General features: G+C 40.0%; 1 protein-coding gene across 8 annotated transcripts in view; it reads left to right on the top strand.

The window, feature by feature from the left end:
* The window catches only part of si:ch211-45c16.2 (mitogen-activated protein kinase kinase kinase 13), a 53,635-nt gene that overhangs the window by 3,439 nt on the left and 29,553 nt on the right, over positions 1-20,643 (top strand). For 5 of the 8 annotated variants that reach the window (XR_008396607.1, XR_008396608.1, XM_017470485.3 and 2 more), the window contains exon 2: positions 11,742-11,823. The exons of 1 other annotated variant lie outside the window; for it this stretch is intronic. The gene's annotated coding sequence lies outside the window, so the exon portion shown is untranslated. Of the gene's footprint in view, positions 1-6,216; positions 6,331-11,741; positions 11,824-13,010; positions 17,985-20,643 lie in introns of those variants that run through there. 2 more of the 8 variants (XM_017470486.3, XM_047155871.2) reach the window with 2 other exon arrangements.

Below are 20,643 nucleotides of genomic sequence, written 5' to 3' on the forward strand. Positions count from 1 at the left end.
CTTTAGGAGCAGCTGCATAAAACAGCACTTCACGACTCCCTTGTTTATTGTGTGGCCCAGCTTGTATATAATTGTAACCTGAATAGTCACCAGTTGCTGGTAGCCACTTTCAGGATCATGTTTTAAACTTAAATATCTCGTAAATTCTCCGGAATTCGTAAGTCATATTCTCCGGATGACTTAAAACAATTTTAGAGAAGGTGTGTTGCATTTTAATAAGTCATTTATAACCTGCCCAAGAGCTCTGTAAGGTTTTCATTGTTTTCACTTTAACATTATTTTGGTTCCTAGCACTGGTGGATTATTATTTTTAGCATGTTCAAGCCTCTTTTTAACTTGAAGTATAATATAATTGTATATATTCCCTTTCACTTCAGTCTTTTCACATGAGAAGTCTGGGAAGAGTGTTTGTGATCTGTCTGGATTTCTGTATTTTAATTCGACTGCTTTTGGTATATGCAGTGCTGACGTGTGCAGTAAAAAAAAGTGCATGTTTTTGCATCATGTTGTCCGTGCAAATGAAATTCAATGTGCATGCCCATTATGGAGTAGAAGACAAATTCTAACCAATCCCATCTAAAAACTGTGAAAGTCCCACCTTTTAAATTGCAAGGTTTTTGTTGTGGGCTGAGTAAACACACACTTCTCTTTTCGCACAGTGACACCCAATTTCCCTGGAACCAAACTCTTCTTTGAATTTGTGCCTCTGAGTTCAAGTGAAAAACGATCGTAGATTGCTTGTAATGTGAGAAGCGCTGTGTTTGGTTGTGAGATACGAAGTTGGTTGTTTGTCGTGATGTACTTATGCAGTGGGAGATCTGTATGGAGTTAAATCTGTGCCAAAAGTATTGGACGTAACTTTTCAAGAAACAAACAAAAATATACAATTGGAGAAGAAAAACACTCTGAAACTGAACTCTGTGGCAAAAATTTAACATGGCCTTCAAATAAACAGCCTTCTTTAACAGTTTTCTAAGCTTCATTTTCGCTGATTATGGTCTATGAATGTGCTGCCAGAGTTTACACTCGCCATTCTGGCACAGACCTCTCGTGTGGGTTTAACAGCGATTTACTCTCATTGGCTAGTGAGATTTAGATCGAGAGCTCGAGTGTCCAGCTGAGGAGGCGGAGGAGGAGGATGACGACGACGCTCAGTGCGGTCTGGAATAAAATAGTCATATTTGACTACCCAAACCTCAAATCTTGTAAGTAAGGAAGTCATTTCCACTACAAAGTACAAACACTATAACTATACAGAGAACCACATCCAGAAGGCTCTCCAAAATTCATGTCTCTACTTGTAGGTCCGGGAGCTGTCGATCCAACTCTCACTAGCCAATGAGAGTAAATCACTATTAAGCCCCGCCCACACGGGAGGTTTGTGCCCAAATGGTGGAGGTAAACGGGCGGAGCATAAACGAAAACTTTGAAAGCGTGAATGAAAACTCCGGCAGCGCATTCATAAACCACGATTGGCGAAAACGAAGCTTAGAAAACTGTTAAAGAACGCTATTTATTTGAAGGCCATGTTAAATTTTTGCAACAGAGTTCTGTTTTTAGTTTCAGTCGTCTTCTTTTTTTTCTCATTGTACCTTTCTTGAAAAGTTACGTTCAATAATTTTGTCACAAATTTAAATCCCATAGATCTGTAAGATCTGTTCGTCTGGCAGCGTGAGTTAGCACATCAAGACGTGTGATCGGTAAAGATGGCTGACAGTAACAAGACGTTGCCTGTCCAGTCCAGTTTGCACAGACGAACATAAGCGAGAATTACAAGGTCATTTCCAGAGTATGAGTGCACTGGGTTGTGTACCATGCACGTCGTCTCCAACGCAGCAGGCGTTGCACTGGTTTGCAAGACCAATAAGTATCTGTAAATATTATGTATTTCACATGTATTATTGATAGAGAGTCACTGATGGTGAAAATGGAGGTTTTGGGCTTATGCATGTGTAATTTGGATCATGTAGGAAGGCAGTTCTATTGTTAGAGGTTTTTAGAGAGAGAGATAAACTGAGAAATTGGAGAGAGACATAAAGACAAACTGAGAGAGAGAGAGAGCAAGGGAGAGAAGCAAGAAGACTGAGAGAGGTGGGACTGTGTGTGTGTATACAGTGCCCTCCACTAATATTGGCACCCTTGGTAAATATGAGCAAAGAAGCCTGTGGAAAAATTCTCTTTTATTGTTTAACCTTTTGAGCTTTTGTTCAAAATATTCACAAACACTCTGCTCTCATGAGTTTCAAATTGCAAACAAAGCACAGGTTTATCACAAAAACAATCTTTATTAAATATAGGTGTGCAACAATTACTGGCACCCCTATGAATTCCTGTGAGGGGAAAAATATATTTGAAGTATATTCCCATATTTGTAATTTTCTTTTGTACACCTGGGTGACACGGAACAGGAAATTGTTCGGTCATGACTTCCTGTTTCACAGAGGTATAAATATGAGGCAACACAAATTCCCTTAGTCATTCATAACAATGGGTAAGCCCAAGGAATATAGCTGTGATGTGCGGCAAAAGGTTGTTGAGCTTCACAAAATGGAAAGTGGGTATATGAAAAAGGCACAAGCTTTGAAAATGCCCATTTCCTCCATCAGGGCAATAATGAAGTTTCAGTCAACTGGAAATGTTATGAATCAACCTGGAATTGGACGCGTGTCTATATCGTCTCAATACACTGGGAAGAGGATGGTTGTAATGAGTGAGAGAGAGAGAGAGACAAATGGACAGACCTTTTTTTTCTTTCTTCTTCTTCCTTTCTTTCTTTTTGGCCTTGGGTTTTTAACCACTAGCATTTTTCTAATTATAACACAGAGGAAAAAGAGAACAAATGTTAATATTTGTCATGCCAATAAAGCAAAATTTTGACATAACCTTGACTTGAGAGAGACTGAGAGAGCTCATATAAGAAAGTGATTCTTTTTCTTTTTACGTTTTTACCCACTAGCATATTTCTAATGATAATAATGATTGAACTTCGAGAGAATGAGACGGAGAGCGCGAGGGAGAAGTTAAATTAAAGAGCGAGCGAGAGAGAGAGAGAGATATATTTTCATCATTTCTGCATTCACATGAAAATGCATCTGATTATTATGTAATGACTCCTTCATGCGCTTCACCGAGTCGCTTGTAAATAGGTCGTGTAACAGGCTGCACACATGCTGACCTGATGTCCAGGAGCAACTCCCCTTCTGAAAGAAAAATCTGAAAACCTACAAGGTCCTGTTCTTCATACAGTTGAGGTCATAAGTTTACATACCCCTTGCAGAACCTGTAAATGTAAAAAAAAAAAAAAAAATGTATTTAGTTCTGCCCTGAATAAACTATTACATATAACAGATGTTTACATATAGTTCACAAGACACAATAATAACTGATTTTTCACAAATGAACCAGTTCAAAAGTTAACATACGCTTAATTTTGTTACCTGGTTGATTCACGCCTGTGTTTGTTTTATGATAGTTGTTCATGAGTCCCCTGTTTGTCCTGAGCAGTTAACCTGCCCACTGTGTGCAGGACCTGGAGGATTTTTCTGAAGAACAGTGAGCAGACACCGAGGACATGAGCAGGGATGACCAAATTTAATTTTTTAATAAAGCATGGTAAATTAAATACAGTGAATGTTTGTTTGTCTCTGTGGTCCAGTGTGTTTTAGTTGTTTATTAGTGACATTATGAAGCAGGGTTTGAGTCTAGTATCAAAGCAACATCAGTGTACTTAAGTTTGCATACGCTGGCACCAGAGACCAGTCCACTAATCTCCCCCCGGAGAGACACCGTCCTGCCTGTCTCGCTTTCACTGTCTGCTGCTGCCGCCTTCATTCTCTCTCTCTTGATGATTGCCGATCATCCCGGGTTGTTGATTAAATGCCTTCCTCGATATGATGATGTTACCCAGTCATGATGTCATGTAACCTATTTGTATAACTTTCCCAGTAACGGGAAGTATTAATGCCTCGCCACAGGAATTGTTTCCCCTCATCACAACACAGTGTTGTTGAACAGAGGGGTTTTTTTTTTTTCTTTTTATTATATAGAATTCTGTACACTTCATTGTGTTTAATGTTCCCTATCAGCTTGAGAGGAAACAGTTCAATTGTATTCTGATGTGTAAAACATCCTTCAGCTTGATCAAAACAATCAAAGTAAACAATTGTTTACTGGAACTGCTAACATGCATCGTGTACACGCGCGCACACACACACACTGGTGTTGGAGTGGTACTGTATTTTCCGTGCTGCTCAGCATTTAAGCGGAAAGCAAACAAAAGGCAAACCATTTACCAAAGTGGTGGTGTGTTCCTCCCTGCCCCTTCGTCTCTCCCTGTGTGTCTGACTTCCTCACCTCCCCCTCCATTCCTCCTCACTCACCTCACAAGGGCTCCAATCTCTTTCTCTTTTTTTTCTTTCTCCTGCTGAGTGACATTTCAGTAATGATGCTGTCTCTCTCCTCCTCTCCCCAGGGTTAGGGCTGTGTAGGCTTTCTCAGAGCCTCCATTGAAGCAGATTTGCTCATACACTCATCATCCGTCCTCACCATGTACCAGGAGTCTCTTGGAAATCTCTCACGCAAAATATTTGTCATAAATCCATTAAAATGGTGATTCCTGCGCTTCTTCAACAGCGGATGTACGCTCTTCGTAATGAACCGAATTGTAATGTTTGTTTGTTTGTCCCAAGCTGAAGTCTCTGGATCTGCTGTCTAGCAAGTTGTGCATACTCAATCTAAGAATTTGTATTTGCTACTGCCTGCTCATGACCATAGTCATCTGAGAGGGTTAGGGGTAGGGTCTTATTGGCCGTAAGCTTTAGGCAGATGTTGTTGGGTTAAGCTTGGGAACTCATTAGGGCTGGTTACACTATTTTAGCCTAGATATGAGCAGCATCTTAGGCTGTTCTAGAAAAGAGGCTCCATATGCAGTCAGAGAATTGGTTTTTCTGTAAGTTTGTTTTACTCTGCTTTATTTTGAAGTCAAGGCTGAGCGTGCTAAGGTTCCCAGACATTTTATAGAACTTTTTGTATATTGATTTAAATGCGTACAAAAGAGCTAGAAATGTCAGTTTACCATTTAGAAATATGATAGGAGAGTATTATTACATAATAAAACATAGGAGCCAATCATGTCTCAGTATGCGAATTCAGTTGTGCTCATAAATTTACATACCCCTTGCAGAATCTGCAAGATGTTAATAATTAAAAAAAGAAAAAAGAGGCATCAACAACTAAGGGACTTGTACACAACTAGTACAACAAATGCATACATTCACTGATGCTCAAGAAGGTAACATGATAGATTAAGATGCGGGGGTGTAAACTTTTGAACAAGGCGATCAGTGTAAATTTAGGTTTTGTTTTTTTCTTCTGGGAAACATGTAAATACCTTCTTTAGCATCTGAAATGCAGTACTAAATTGAAAAAAAAAGATCTTTAAACAAAGTAATAACAATTTATACCGATCATCCTATTCAGAAGTCTCTCAGTTGTCCTCAGTCAAAAGACGGATCTCCAAATCATATAGCCGCTGTTGGAAAGGGGTCAAATATGCAGAAGATGCTGAAAAAGTGAGGAATCTGCAGGACCTGGAGGATTTTTCTGAAGAACAGTGGGCAGTTTAACTGCTCAGGACAAACAAGGGACTCATGAACAGCTCTAAGGAACATAAACACAGTCGTGGATCATCCAGCTAACGACGCGCAGGATTAATAATCAAGCGTGTGTAAACTTTCAAACTGGTTCATTTGCGTAAATTCAGTTAGTATTGTGTCTTTTGGTCACTATGTAAACATCTGTTATGTGAAATAGCTTATTCGGGCCAGAACTAAATAATAATAAAAATTTTAATGGTCCCTCTCTTTTTTATTTATTTATTTATTTATTTTTATTAATTATCAACATTTTGCAGATTCTGCAAGGGGTGTGTAAATTTATAAGCACAACTGTAAGCCTTCTGGTATTTTACCAGGGTAAATTGATGGAAATTTTCTAATCTATTCAATCCTGATTTATTGAGTAGATAAAAGTATAGGTACTTTTTGTTGTGTGTTTGTGTGTGTGTGTGTGTGTGTGTGTGTGTGTGTGTGTAATTGTTTGCTGAGAGTGTTTTGGTGTTATTACAGCCTTGGCTATAATGTAATTGCATAGCACTGAAACCTGAAATGATGATACGTGAGGGATTAATGTGTGTATGTTTGTGTGTTTATATATTAGCGCCATGTGGAGATCGGTATATTGGTGTTGAGGTGATACAGATGCTGCTACATGTGTGTATTCTCCTGTACCGGTGTTTAGATGATCCTTTTGTTGCTGTAGCGTTCGTCACAGGTCAGTGTGCTGCTATAATTACTCCTGCCTGCAGCGCCTCATAGGGAGTACATTAACAAACACACACACACACACACACACGCGTGGGCTCTTTCTCCATCCATCCCTTTCCTGTCTTTCTGTCCTTTCCTTTTTCATTAGCATTCATCCCATCTCTGTTGCTGCCTCATCTACCTCTAATAAAGTCTTTTTACAAAGGCAGGGTCAGTTCTCCAGATTGCTATCCGGTCAGATCTTTGTTTTTCCACTCTTAAATCAGCATCCTTTTCGATCCTCGCCCTGCTGTGGTATGAATTGCATGAATTTCACGTAGGGCGGTACTGCTTTTCCTTCTCCATACTCTCATTTAGTTGTTGACACAGAGGTTGGACTTGAGATTGGATTTTCAGGCCATGTGGAATTGGACACAGGTTTATAACCTGGTTACATAACTCCCAGGACAGGGGAATCTGTGAGCACCATATCAGACTCCGGCATGTCTGAAGAGGCTGTGTTGCCTGTGTTGAACCACTGCTAAACACCAGAGGACTTGATTGCATTTGATATGTTCCGTATTGTGCACGTCTGAGTGTAGGGATTGATAAGTGTGTGGCGTTGTCACGAATCACTGAATTCTGAATGCAGTGCTGTTATTTATTCTATGCTTTTGCTTCACAATGCTTGTTGCAGGTGATCAGTGACCGAAGAGGTACGAAATTTATGTTCATCCAGTTATCAGAGTTGACTATCAGACTTATCCTTGATCCATTACTGCTGTCCTCTAAAGCCAGATTTCAGTCTGATTTCAGAGGTCTTTTGAGCTATTTACTTGTCACGCTGTATGCCATGATCACAATAAAAGGTTGGCTGAATTCAATAACAGACTGTGATTGTGTCGTCCATGCCAGATTATATAGCTGCTGAAGATCCTCTAACGATAGATCTGTGATGTGTATAATTTTATTTTATTATTATATATTTTTTTAATCAGCATGATCTGAAGTCATGCAGAACAGTGTTGCGTAAACACAAACGTTCTTGGGTGGGGGGCTTGAGGTAATCATTTTCTTCAGTCCTTTAACATGTTTTGGTTACAGTTTCCCATCGACACTATTGTAGTTGTAGCTATCCCGTGAGTTTCACTTCCGTTTTTGTCGCAATGGGACTAAAATGGCTGCTAGCAAGCATGTTGTGTTATGTGTTCTAAGACCAGCAGCCTCAACTTGCAACCAAAGAATTCTCTTATGAAGCACAGTGGTTTAGTAGTTACATGTCTGCCTCGCACCTCCGTGGTAGAAGGTTCGATTCCCACCTCCGGCCTGTGTGCGCAGAGTTTGCATGTTCGCCCCGTACTTTAGGGGTTTCCTCCAGGCACTCCAGTTTCCTCCCCAAGTTCAAAGATGTGTTGTAGGACGATTGCCATCTCTTAATTGTCCACTGTGTGTGTGTGTGTGTGTGTGTGTGTGTGTATGTGTGTGTGTGTGTCCTGTTATGGACCGTCCAGGGTATCCCTCGCCTTGTGCCCCGAGTCCCCTGGGATAGGCTCCAGTACCTCTGAGAAAACCAGCGGAGTAGTATAAGAGTATGAGGCGTGGAACAAACATGTTCACTGCATGTAATGTACCACAATGTTTATCAAAACCTGTACTCATAGTTGTTGTTTTTTGCCATCTTGGTGATTTTATTCATCCTGTCTGCTGCCTCATCCTCTGTTACTGCAAATAACACTGGAGTTGATGTGTGTTCAGTGTATAAGTTATATAATTTATTGCGGTACTGATATTTATATAATCGTATCGTCTAACCTAAGGCACGTTTTCCATAACTAGTAGAGCAGAGCAAATTCCTCCCTATTCTGGTTTTGTCTTATTCATGCAAGAGACATAGGATCTGTGTGTGTGTGTGTGTGTGTGTGAGAATTTCATGCAAGGGACACAGGAGCTATTGGTACATATGTTCCTATCTTGCTGAAATAGTAATGAGAGTGTAACAGAGCTGGCACACGGCTGTCTCTCTTTCAGCCAGCGACCGCAGCCTGAAGTGAGAGAGACGGCTTTTTAACCACTTTTATCTCCAAATAAAAGCTGAATCGCATATTTTGTTTTCAGTGGTGGTAGGACTGAGATTACTTTTTAGAGAAGTTAAGGTGGATTAGACACCGCTTGTGGTTTTGAGGACACGGCCTGGAGTGAAACAAGCTGGAAAGTCCCTGAAACATTGACACTATTACATAATAGGCTGCATGTCAGGTTGAACATACTGTGTCAAGATCTAAGACTGAATGCAGGTGGGGTGTGTGTGTGTGTGTGTGTGTGTGTGTGTGTGTGTGTCTGGGTTTTTTTTTTTTTTTTAATTATTGTTATGATGTCAGTTTTGCTGCCAATGGTGTGTTTGGATAGAAAGAGCTTTGGAATCCTAGCCATGTTGTCCATCAGGATGAGCTTGCCCGCTTGTACTCTCGTACCGCAGACAAACTCCCAGAATTCTCAGCCAATATTCAACTAGTGGCCAAACTATTGTACCTGTAACATCTGGGGGTGTTTTTTAAGTTTCGGTATGAAAAGATGGTATTGCAGTGTCAGCAAGATAACAATGTTTTAGTGAAATAATAATGTGTCTACATTGGCTTGTAAGTCATTGTAGATCTGAGCATGTGTGCGTGGTGTTGTCACACAATTATTTATTGCAAATATAATCATTATTTTATTTTATTTTTTTAAACTGTCAAATGCAGTTCCACTCTTTTCCATTTGTTACAGGATCAGATCAGATTTATTCTTATTTTTCTCTTGATATTTGATCCACTGTTTTTAATTCATTCATTCATTCTTATTTATTTATTTATTTATTTATTTATTTATATATTTATATAAAAACCAAAACTGATCCTGGGTATCAAATTGGTGCCATCTCTGATTACAAGTATACCATTTGAATAAAAATCATGTAGTCTGATCTCCCTTATAGTGTCCAGGTGGCATATTTATTTTCTTATTTGTTCTTTGCTCATCCGAGCAGAACTAATACAGCAGCTGGTGAATTACAACTAGCAGACTTCCTGGTTATTAAAATTCCTGATTCAGTAGCTCCTAACTATGCATTTTCTTAGCATGTCATTAAAATAATTAGGTATTTATTCAACACTGTTCACTTTTTTTATGAATCAGACGTGACACTAGCACCACTTCCATGTGAATCATACACAACACAATCATCAATGTGTATGAGCTCTTTTGTAATGAAAGTTAATTCTAAGTCTATAAATGCTGGTTTCATGGCGAAATTCCACAAAACCGAGCATGGGGTGTATGTTTTGGCCGATCCACTTTCATTTACTATTCAACATTAATCACAAAGACAGCAGCAGTCATGTGTGAAATGACTTATTTTAATGTAATGGCTTATTTCGTTGCTCATGTGGAGAGACTAGGGAACACACTCCAGCCCCTTAGGGTGTGGCTGGGGAGCAGGCGATTAAACATGGTGCTTCCCTCATTTTAAGCACCCCCCCCCCCCCCCCTCTCTCTCTCTCTCATTCACACACACACACACACACCCCCCAGAGGTTTGTGTCAGGCATGAGCAGCTGTTCATTACCCCAGTCCTACAATAGAGCAATCGTTCACCTCTCCTGTCTAGTCGAGACTAGACTTCGCTAATATCCCCTGAATTCATCTGTTTGACTTTCTGTCTGATAGGTTAAAGGTTCAGTAAATAACATTTTCGCATTGGCCTTGTAAAGCACACGCTGCTGCCAATGTCCTGGACATTTCAGAGCCCTTTTTTTGTCTGATATTTGTTATGAGTATGCAGATTAGAGTAGGACCAGGTGATATGACGTTGTAATATTGATATTGTAGTATCTTTTTATTATTATTTTTTTTAGAATAAACATTGGCTTGAGGCAGCTGATTTAATGTTAAACTCTTATACTTCCTAAAATCCATAAAATTGCAAAATGTTAAAATAAATCTTATTTTATAGACATTAGATAGAGTATCATTAACCTTCTTTTTTTTTTTTCTTTTTTTTTTCTTTTTTTTTTTAAAATGCAAAATGACTGTTTTGCTGGCAGTTTGTAACAAACCTATAGGCTATATTGCGATGCATATCATGCATCATAGAAATGTCTTTGCGAATCGTGATATTTTTCTCATATTGTATAAGATTTGAGTCAGTTAAATTAACTTTTACACTCTACACTTTTTAAAACTAAGTACATGATGGGACATGCTGTTATAGGAAAATAATCAACACGCAAGCTTGATGTGGCCTGATTTAAAAAATAAATAAATAAAAATTTGTTTTAAAGGGGCCAAGCACCAAAGGTGCCTAGGCATCCGAATATTATTCTACCTTTTCTTAATATTCTTCTGTAATTTCTGGCTAGGGTGTGTCTGGCAGCCCATAGAACCATCTAGTAAAAGTTGTGAAATTTGGCACACTGATTGGGATGGGAATAACGAACATTCTGTCCAAATTTGGTCCAAGTGTTGCCAATGCTCTAGCACCACGATTGGGTCAAACTTCAACTATGTGTGTTCAACTTTGGCACACGTCATCTTCAGAGTAAGCCTCACAAAAGATATCTAAGAATCTCGATACTCCAAACGCTTTGGCCATAATGCGCCAATGAATCTGACAGTGAAGCTACCAAACAACAAGTTTGCACACTGAAACAAAACTTTGTTAGCATCTCAGGACCATAACCTGAGACTATGCAACAATTTTTGTGCCAATACCATCTACTGGTCAAAAATTACAGTAACATGCTAAAAATGCTTGCATCTAACTGCCATTTTTGCTGCTCCTCCTCCAAATTTTGTCCAAACTTCACCAAATTTGGCTCACATCATCTTGAGAGCTGTCTGAACAAAGGGAAAGCAAGGTTGATATTCAAACTTGCTGTTCTAAAGCGCTGACACTGGAGACTCCTTCTATGAATACATTTCTTCCAGACTGTTTTGGCATATCAAGGATCATGTTTGGTTTTCTTTAAATGACACAGCCTTTGAATCAGTTTATTATTATTTCAGGTCCCTGAGAATGTCTGTCACTAGAGAAAACAACAATAAATGAGCACATTAATATAAAACTTGTAACCGATCAGACTCAGGACCTCAGCCGTGCTGTGGTATAATCTGTCTTGATGTCTATTGTTGCTTATAATTCCTGGAATCTCCCTTTTCTCTTGTCTTTGTACTTTGTTCTTGTCTATGGAGGATCTGAGTCTATATTTAGATCTGGGCTTTCCCTGCATTATGGCTCTATACTGTGCCATTGTTGATTCAAGACACAAACCCACACAGAATCACCTCTTAGTCTTTACAATCAACACAGATGACAGAAATAACTGCTTCCTTTCCCTTTCTAGTCCTGAGATTGTGGTTTCTGGCCTGTGACCTCTGGCCTTTTTGTTTGTATGTTTGCAGGTGAAGTGGAAAGTGCAGAGAGCTTTGAATCTGAGCTTTCTTCAGATGTAGCTGTAAGACATGCTCACCAGCCTCACCACAGGTAAAGGTCTTCTGTTTTGTTGCCATTCTGGAGTAAATAATCACAGTGAAAATGTCAGCAGTCACGCTGTGAAGTCTGTCAGCTTTCATACGTGATTGATGAGAAATTAAGTGCCTGTGAAGTGCACTTTGTTTATGTGCTTCTACCGTATGTGTTTCCTCAAAGGAGGACAAATGATGATAAATTCATTAGCTAGCCTACCAGGGAACTGGAAACAACCATGTCCCATGCTTTGGTTGTCTGGAAACTGGGCTAAAAAGTGATAGCCAACAATGTAATAACGCGTGACCAGTTAGTTAAGTGCATTAATACAAACTACGAGAAAGGAATGAGTAGTAATATTTAAAGCCAAGTTCTACTTTTGTGTAGAAACACTTTTGGTAAGTACTAACCCCTGCATACCGAGAACACACCACAAGACCTGCCGTTTCGGAGATGCCCTGTCCCAGTCATCTATCGATCACAATTTGGACCTTGTCAAAGTCGCTCAGATTCTAACGCCTTCCCATTTTTCCTGCTTCCAACACATCGACTTTGAGAATTGACTGTTCACTTGGTGCCTCATATATCCCACCTCTTGACCGGTTCTATAGAAACAAGATAATGTTATTCACTTCACCTGTCATTGGTTTTAATGTTATGGCTGATCGGAGAAAGTTTCCTGGATCTACCAGTTCTGCAGCAGTCTACCATAAACTGGATTATTCAGGTCGATTGTTTGTGTATTTCATGAGGGTTGTGGTGGTTGTGATAACCTCGAGCAGAAGATTCCACAGCCAGAGGCTTACCTGCAGCATGAAGCTTGAATGCCCACAGTTCTGCAGCTAATGTGTGTACAAAACCTCCACTGTAATCATAACACTGCATTATATCCAGTAAAAGCAGTTAGTTAGTTATACTGTAACACATTTTCTCGCAACTTTTATCCATGGGGAAAAAACGCTGCTTACTTGAATAATGTATTTTACAACAGCTTCATACTCACTCACTTAAAAGAGGAGTACACCCTGAAACACATTACATATGTTTATTCAATACCAATATTGAAACCTTGAGTATCAGCTGATACCCAACGTCACTGTTAAACTTTTTCACACACATGTAAGTGCAAATACAATAAATAAATCTGTATATATACAGATAAAAAAAATCAAGTCGTTTAATATGTAAACGTTTCCGGTTCCAAAAATAAATTTCTTGTCAAAATTCCAGTCCAATCTTTGCATTTGTTACCGGTTTAGATATGTGATCCGCCATTTTTTTTTCGTCGACGCCAATCTTGGGTTCCTGATCGGATCGGTGCCATCTCTAGTTTATATTGATGTCTTCATTTGAGTGGTTCTAATTTGCTGTATTTGGTATTTATTTCTGTCAGAAGTTAGCAGTTGTCTGTTGCGATGAGATTATAGAGACATTGCATGTGCAGTTACAGTGACATTTAATATGTAGGGGGGAAAAAAAACCCCATCAAAGTCTCAAATGTAAGGGATAATGGCCATACTTTGCTGTTAGGTTCTGAAAACTTTTTCATTGACATTCAGTGTCATTAATGAGACATCCAGGATAGAAGTAGTGGAGACTGCAAACTTTGGACTCAAAATGATGAGATGAAAACGAGATGACGAGCATGATGGCAGTATTAGGATGAAAGTTGAAGCTTTGGAAGCTGATCTGTTTGAGCAGCGTGTAGAGGTGAGAGGGCTGGACTGATTGAGACTAAGACTAAAGCGCTGCTGCACCATTATTAGCAGGTAGGCGCACAGTGTTGTGGAAAATGTACGTAACTATTAACCAAATGAAAGTACACCAACGTGTAACCAACAAAGTAAATATTGGATGCCACCAGAGATCACATGTTAATATGCAAGTCATTTAAGATTGATTTTCCTTTCCGAAGCTAACCAGGAGCTAGAAATCAAGTCAATGTGATGATGGTGTATAATTTAATAGCCATCTGTCATTCCATGTAAACTCAAGATTTTTCCTTATCGCTAAAGCACTTAAGTCTGTTCATGTCTAAGCTTTGCTGGAAAAAGAAGCCTGATGGAGGTTAGTTTTGTTTTGCATGGTTTATTAATACAATAGAAACGGGAGTAGTAGAAATAAAAGGCAAGTTTAAAATGTCTCTGTACAAAACCGGGCTTAGCCACAGCAGTTCCACAGGAAAGTGCATGGTGGCACGTAGTCCTGCACCAGGGTTTGTTTGGCAGTAGTTAAACTGATTACATTCCCTCATCCTGAGCATGTGTGTGATTAGTTTGGGAAAAACCCGTCACATGTCACTGCAGATGAATTCTGGCAGCTTGGGGGAAAAACTGTATCCTAACAAAATGTCCAGGTCCTCTGGCAGAAAAACAGTCCCAAAACATTAAAAGCCACCAACATATTTAACCATGGGCATGAGGTACTTTTCCATATGGCTACCTCTGTGTTTGCCAAAACCACCTCTGGTTTTTAATTTCAAAAAGCTGTATTTTGGTTTCATCTGACCATAGAACCTGATCCCCATTTGAAGTTGGCAAACTGAATCCCTTCCAAGAAACTTGTGATGTAGGTGACTTCGGATTGTAGTTTTGGAGACTTTTTGGCCCCAAGACGCAACTAACTTCTGCAATTCTCCAGCTGTGATCCTTGGAGATTTTGTGGCCACTCGAACCATCCTCCTCATAGTGCATTGAGACGATATAGACACGCGTCCAATTCCAGGTTGATTCATAACATTTTCCAGTTGACTAGAACTTCTTCATTGTTGCCCTGGTGGTGGAAATGGGCATTTTCAAAGCTGGTGCTATTTTCTCATAGCCACTTCCCATTTTGTAAAGCTCAACAACCTTTTACTGCACATCACAGCTATATTCCTTGGTCTCTCCCATTGTTATGAATGGCTTCGTAAGTGTTCTGTTATTGGCTGTAAAAATGATCATGAGTTTTCATGTATTCCCAGCATCAGAGCCACTGAAGACGCAGTGGAGAAGTTTTATTTTGAAGGAAATGTGCTCCGAAAAAAAATACCTCAATTCGTATGTTTGGGAGAATCATTTCACACCAGACTGCTTTATGAACGAGGGTCAATACAAAGCAAGATTAGCTAAAAAAATTTGATTCCTTATGGATGGATCAATACCAACTGTTCATGATCCAGCTTCATATCCAGAAGATGTAGGTATGCACTATATTTTGTGAATGTTTGCAAATAGCCTTTCCGAACATGCTTGTTAGCAGATTCCACGGCTAATGCAGCTAAAGTTAACATTGTCTCTGAATGTATTCACGGAGTAACCATTCAGAAACCTCCTGGTTTATTCTTACAGTTGTTACTTCTGTCAGAGTCTCTCCTTCATCAATGTCCGACTCTGGTTCATACATATAGGGCTGAACACCTTTATGCTGTCGGCCATTTGGTTCTCCTGAGTAGTTGTTGCCGTAATATGCGAAGCACGAGCTGTAAATGCATAGCCCTCTTCCGGAAAGGGGGCGGGGATCAGTAGCTCATTTGCATTTAAAGAGAGACACAAGAAAACAGCGTGTTTTTGCTTACACCCAAAAAAAGGGGCATTTACAGCATGGTATAATAAATTATCCGTAGGGTATTTTGAGCTGAAACTTCAGACACATTCTGGGGACACCTGAGGTTTATTTTGTAAAAAGGTTCATAATTGGTCTCCTTTAAGCATGATAATTACCAGACCTTTAAAAAAAAAAAAAAAAAAAAAAAAACACAGTTTATGATCATTTAAATAATAGATATTTGATGGACTCTTCAGTGTCATTGTTCAGGGTGTTATTATTGGGCGATTTGGATCAGTCCATCCATGCATCCATCCATTTTCTGTACCACTTATCCTACACTGGGTCGCGGGGCACCTGGAGCCTATCCCAGGAGACTCCCAGGGCACAAGGCTGGGGACACCCTGGACGGGCACAATCGTGCACAGAGACACCCGTTCACACACTATGGACAATTTAGAGATGCCAGTCAGCTTACATAGTCACTGTGAATGTTTTGCAATTGAGACATTTGTTTATTTGCAATTACTCACTACCCTCATAGCTTAAAGATTTTAAAAAAACATCCAGGGATATTTAGCCAGTTGGTTTTGAAGACCTGTACTGAATAACCATTTGCTTAACATAAATGTCAGCATAAATAACTGTACAAACACATGCCTAGATTTCTTCACCAGGGTAGAAATGTAGATTCTATGAATATGCAAATTGGAAACACCCCTAACATGCCCCCACCAACTTCTCCTGTTAAGCTGTGTAATCTCAGGACATTTGCATGTAGAAACATGATTGGCTGTTATATCTTATGATGCACGAACATTTACTTGAATTAGTTAAAAAGTAATAAAAATATGTAAAAATAAATAAATAAATAAATAAAAGTGGGGGGGGGATGTAGTTGGTAAATTGTTGCCATATGGCAACAATGTATAATGGTGGAAGATGTATCATATAGTCGAAAATAACAACACAAATGTCTGAGATTACAATTAGTGCATTTTCCAGACCATTTTTTGCCACCTAGTATGTCTTTAAAGGAAAGTCTAGAAAGGTGGATGGATTTACTCACTCAAAATACATTTAAAAAATGAGATCTAAACATGTTTTGTATGAAGTATTTTTTAAAATTCTTTCTCTTGAATGTAAATATACTGTTAGAGAAGCCTTTTTGCAGTGTAAACCTGTTTCAGTTCATGACTGCACATACCACAGTTCCATTATCGCATGTTGTTGCCATATGGCAGCAATGACATTTTACCATTGAATAAAATATTCAAAATATATAATTGGATTTAAATGACCAACAGTAAATGTTAACTTATCTCAAATAGTGTTTCAAATTTTTCATCTAAGTAGTTTTGCCTAAATATTGAAAAATGTATATAACTGAGAGCTCTCCGCTGATCTTCACTATGCCATGTGATTGCAGAAAAGGAAGTGCAAACCGCACTTCCAAGTCATGTGACGTCTTTTTATTATGACCAAAAAAAAAAAAAACCCCTTTTCCAGTTATATAGGAAAATATTAGTTTTGTATTATTGCCTATTAAAAAAATGGAGATAAATGAATTGTTGCCATATGGCAACACCATGCAGTGAAGAGTTAAATGTGAATTCAAATCGAGTTAGCTCTTGTATCAGAAAGCTAGCAGTTTGCTCAGACGATCTGATTTTACCCTAACTTTAATTTCAACGACAATCTGCACAAATAAACAAAAAATGTTCAGATATGACCATTAAACTACTGTTGAATGTTTTCCAGTTGGGACAGCGTTAATCTTCGCACTATACAACAGTGTCATCCTTAACAATGCCTTGCATTTTAAATATTGTGCTAGATCAAATGGATAATTCATGGCACAGAATTATCCCAGTGTAGTCTTTCACGTCTTTTGTTATAATGTAGTTTACAGTAATTATGTCATTTGAGCAGATCCAGGGTCTATTTCTGGTTGTGTTCTAGCCTTAAGGAGAAGCTCTGTACACTCAGTCTTGATCAGTTTCATAGAAAAGGCCGTGTGCCACTGATTAAAGCCTACCCTGACGTCAGAGAGCAGTTATTAATCATTGTGTTGTTTTTTGGGCAGTGTTCGAGGCTGAAGCATGCTGCGCAGTCAGTTATAAATAGCTGCAGAGAGAAAATCTTGAAGGATTCAGGCACTTGTGTACACTTGTGCAAATTGGAAGCAAGACACATATGCAAGATGCAAATGCGTACTGCTGGAGTCTGATCCTGATTGAAGCGTACACACACACGCGCCACACACTGCACACACAATCAGCTTGATATAAAAGCACTCTTGTTCCCCAAATTTTTCCTCTCCTGTTCTACTCTGGTCCTCTCCCCTTCCCTCCTGTGTGTGTGTGTGTGTGTGTGTGTGTGTGTGTGTGTGTGTGTGTGTGTGTGTGTGTGTGTGTGTGTGGTGCTGCGTCATGCCTGCGTCACCAGGCCCCCTTCATTCATGAAATGTGACGCAAGCAGCACCAGCTCTGCTACCACCCACTCTTTCACGCCGACACTGCAGGCTCTCTCTTCATCCATGCCTCTCTCTCTTTCTTTCTTTCTTTCTTTCTCTCTCTCTCTCACTCTCAGCTATTTTCTCCTTTGCTCAGTCTCTCCTTGAAAACCGACCATGCATCGCAGCGCTTTTATCTGTAAGTACTCTGCTGCAGTGTGTGTGTGTGTGTGTGTGTGTGTGTGTGTGTGTGTTTTAGAGACTGTACCTTACTGAATAGGTTTATTTCCTAAGCTTTTGTACAAAGTCTCTGTGAATGTGTGTACGTATACATGCCTTGATAACCCAGTTATTAAAGCAGTGGATGTGTATATATGTAAGCAATGGAGATGGAAATTGTTTTCTTGTGTGTGTGTGTGCGCGAATGTTCGTACTTGCACTATGTTTGGCTCGATCAGCGATGCTGAGGTTTCATGCAGTAGTTCTCTTCCTGCTGTCCTCTGCTGAAGGACAAACATCACTCTCTCGATCTCCAACACACCCTCGTTATATTTATCTGTGTAAGAAATGAGCTTTGTGTGTGAAATGTGTAATATATATTTGCTGTGTCATTCATTCAGTCTGTCTCTCTCTCTCTCTCTCTGTGTGTTTGTTGAGGTGGAGGAGTGTAGCTCGGTTCATCTGTGCCTCCTCTGCTTAGGATGGTTTATATAATGTCATCTTAGAGAGCGAGAGAGAAAGAGTCTCAGGATGATGGAACTGATTACATGATTTAATAATGATCAGGATCATCCTTAACTAATAAATTAGCTACGTCAGTCAAGTGGATATAATATTCAATATTTCTTAAAAAAGATATCACATTATCCACAAGAAATGCAAGTTCTATAGTGTTTTCTGTCGATTTGAAATAAAGTGACGAGGAGATGTAATCATATGAGCGATTAGCTTGCAGCCCTGATATTATCCATATAGCTTCCATTTAGTTTTAGCTTGGGTCCCCGTGTCACTTGTGTGTGTTTTAGTGTGTTTCTGTACGTTTGTATGTATAGAAAGGCAGCGGTCGTAGTCCAGTAGCCGATAATGGTAATGGATGCTTTAATGTAAAGTATTGATTCTTTTGCTTATTTAGAGGTTTTAAAAGCTCAGGAAGACGTGTGTTGCGAAGAGAGACCGAGACCGTGAGACAAGCCGCGAGAGACAGAGATGCCCAGAGAGACACACACCGAGAGCGAGCGAGAGAGACACACACAGAGAGCGAGTGAGAGAGACACACACACAGAGAGAGAGTGAGAGAGAGAGAGAGAGACATAGATATGCTCAAAATCAGAGACAGAGAGAGAGACAGAATGAGATGGAGAGAGACAGAGAAACACAGATGCACAGAATGACATGGAGGGAGACACAGAGGGAGACAGAAATGCACAAAATCAGAGAGAGAGAGAGAGAGAGAGGCCCACAGAGAGACAGATGCACAGAATGACAGAGAGAGAGAGAGAGAGAGAGAGAGAGACACATGCACAGAGAGAGATGCACAGAATGAGATACAGCAAGAGAGACCGATGCACAGAATGACATGGAGAGAGAGAGCGACAGCAACACAGAATGAGAAACAGAGAGAGAGATGCACAGAGACAGATGCACAGAATGAGACAAACACAGAGAGAGAGAGAGAGAGAGACACAGATGCACAGAATGAGACAGACGTGCAGAATGAGACACAGAATGGGACACACGGAGAGATGGACAGATACACAGAATTACACAGCGAGAGAGAGACAAAAGGGACAGAATGACACAGAGAGAGACACCGAGAGAGAGAGAGAGACTCGCAGAATGAGGCAGAGTGAGACGCTCAGAATGTGACTGAGAGAGTTGCGCACAGAATGAGACACGGAGATAGAGATGTACAGAGAGAGAGGTGCACAGAAACAGACACACACTCACAGAGAGAGAGAAAGAGAGCGTGTGAGTGGGTGAGTGAGTGCTGGGACTCCTGTGATCCTAATAAACAGCTGGTTTAAAAAAATCATGGTCGTGTGTGTGCGCGCGCAGGTGGGTATGTGCGCGTGTGTGAGTTTGTCCCTATCTCTCTAACACACTCCCTCTGATTGTAATAAGCACCACAGGCATCCTCCTGTGCTATTCATGCTGTCCATCACGCCGGCTTTCATGTGTGTTGATTTAAAAGCTATGTGCTGATTGGTAAGGGGAGCAGCTGGTCAGCTGTGGCCTCTCTCCTCTTCCTCCTCCTCCTCCTCCTCCTCCTCCTCCTCCTGCTCTCCTCTGTCTCTCCACTCATCCTCCCCCTCTCTCCCTGGCTTGCGGCTCTGTTCACATGGAGCCAGCTCCTCTTGTGTCCTTTGTAGTCACTCTGGGATCTTTTCCCAATTGGGCTGCTCTCGTATCAGTCCAGCAGCAGCGTTACCTCCTTCTGTCTCTTCACTGTCTGTCTTATTCTCTTCATTCTCTCTGGTTCTGTTTCTCCTTACACATACACGAGCGCGCGCGCGCACACACACACTTTTGTACTTCTAGATATCCTTTTATATTTCTAGGTTGCCATTATCACAAAATGATAATTGGTTGTAGTCTGAAAAAATCATTTGGATTAAATGAAATAAAACTCTATCTTGTGTCATGCACAGAACATATGGTATACACTAATGTAAATATATCACGCTGTGCTCCTAAATTACCTTGCTGCTGTTCATATCAATCTTCTTCGCAGATGGGATCTAGGATTAAAACTTGAGAAATAGCACACGATGCAGCACTGGACCGAATGCGATCAGAAGGACATGGCGCAAATCTTGCACATAAAGCAACCGACTTGTTTTCATGATACAGCTGTAATA

The sequence above is a fragment of the Ictalurus punctatus genome, chromosome 6 (assembly GCF_001660625.3).
Source record: "Ictalurus punctatus breed USDA103 chromosome 6, Coco_2.0, whole genome shotgun sequence".
Classification (NCBI taxonomy): domain Eukaryota; kingdom Metazoa; phylum Chordata; class Actinopteri; order Siluriformes; family Ictaluridae; genus Ictalurus; species Ictalurus punctatus.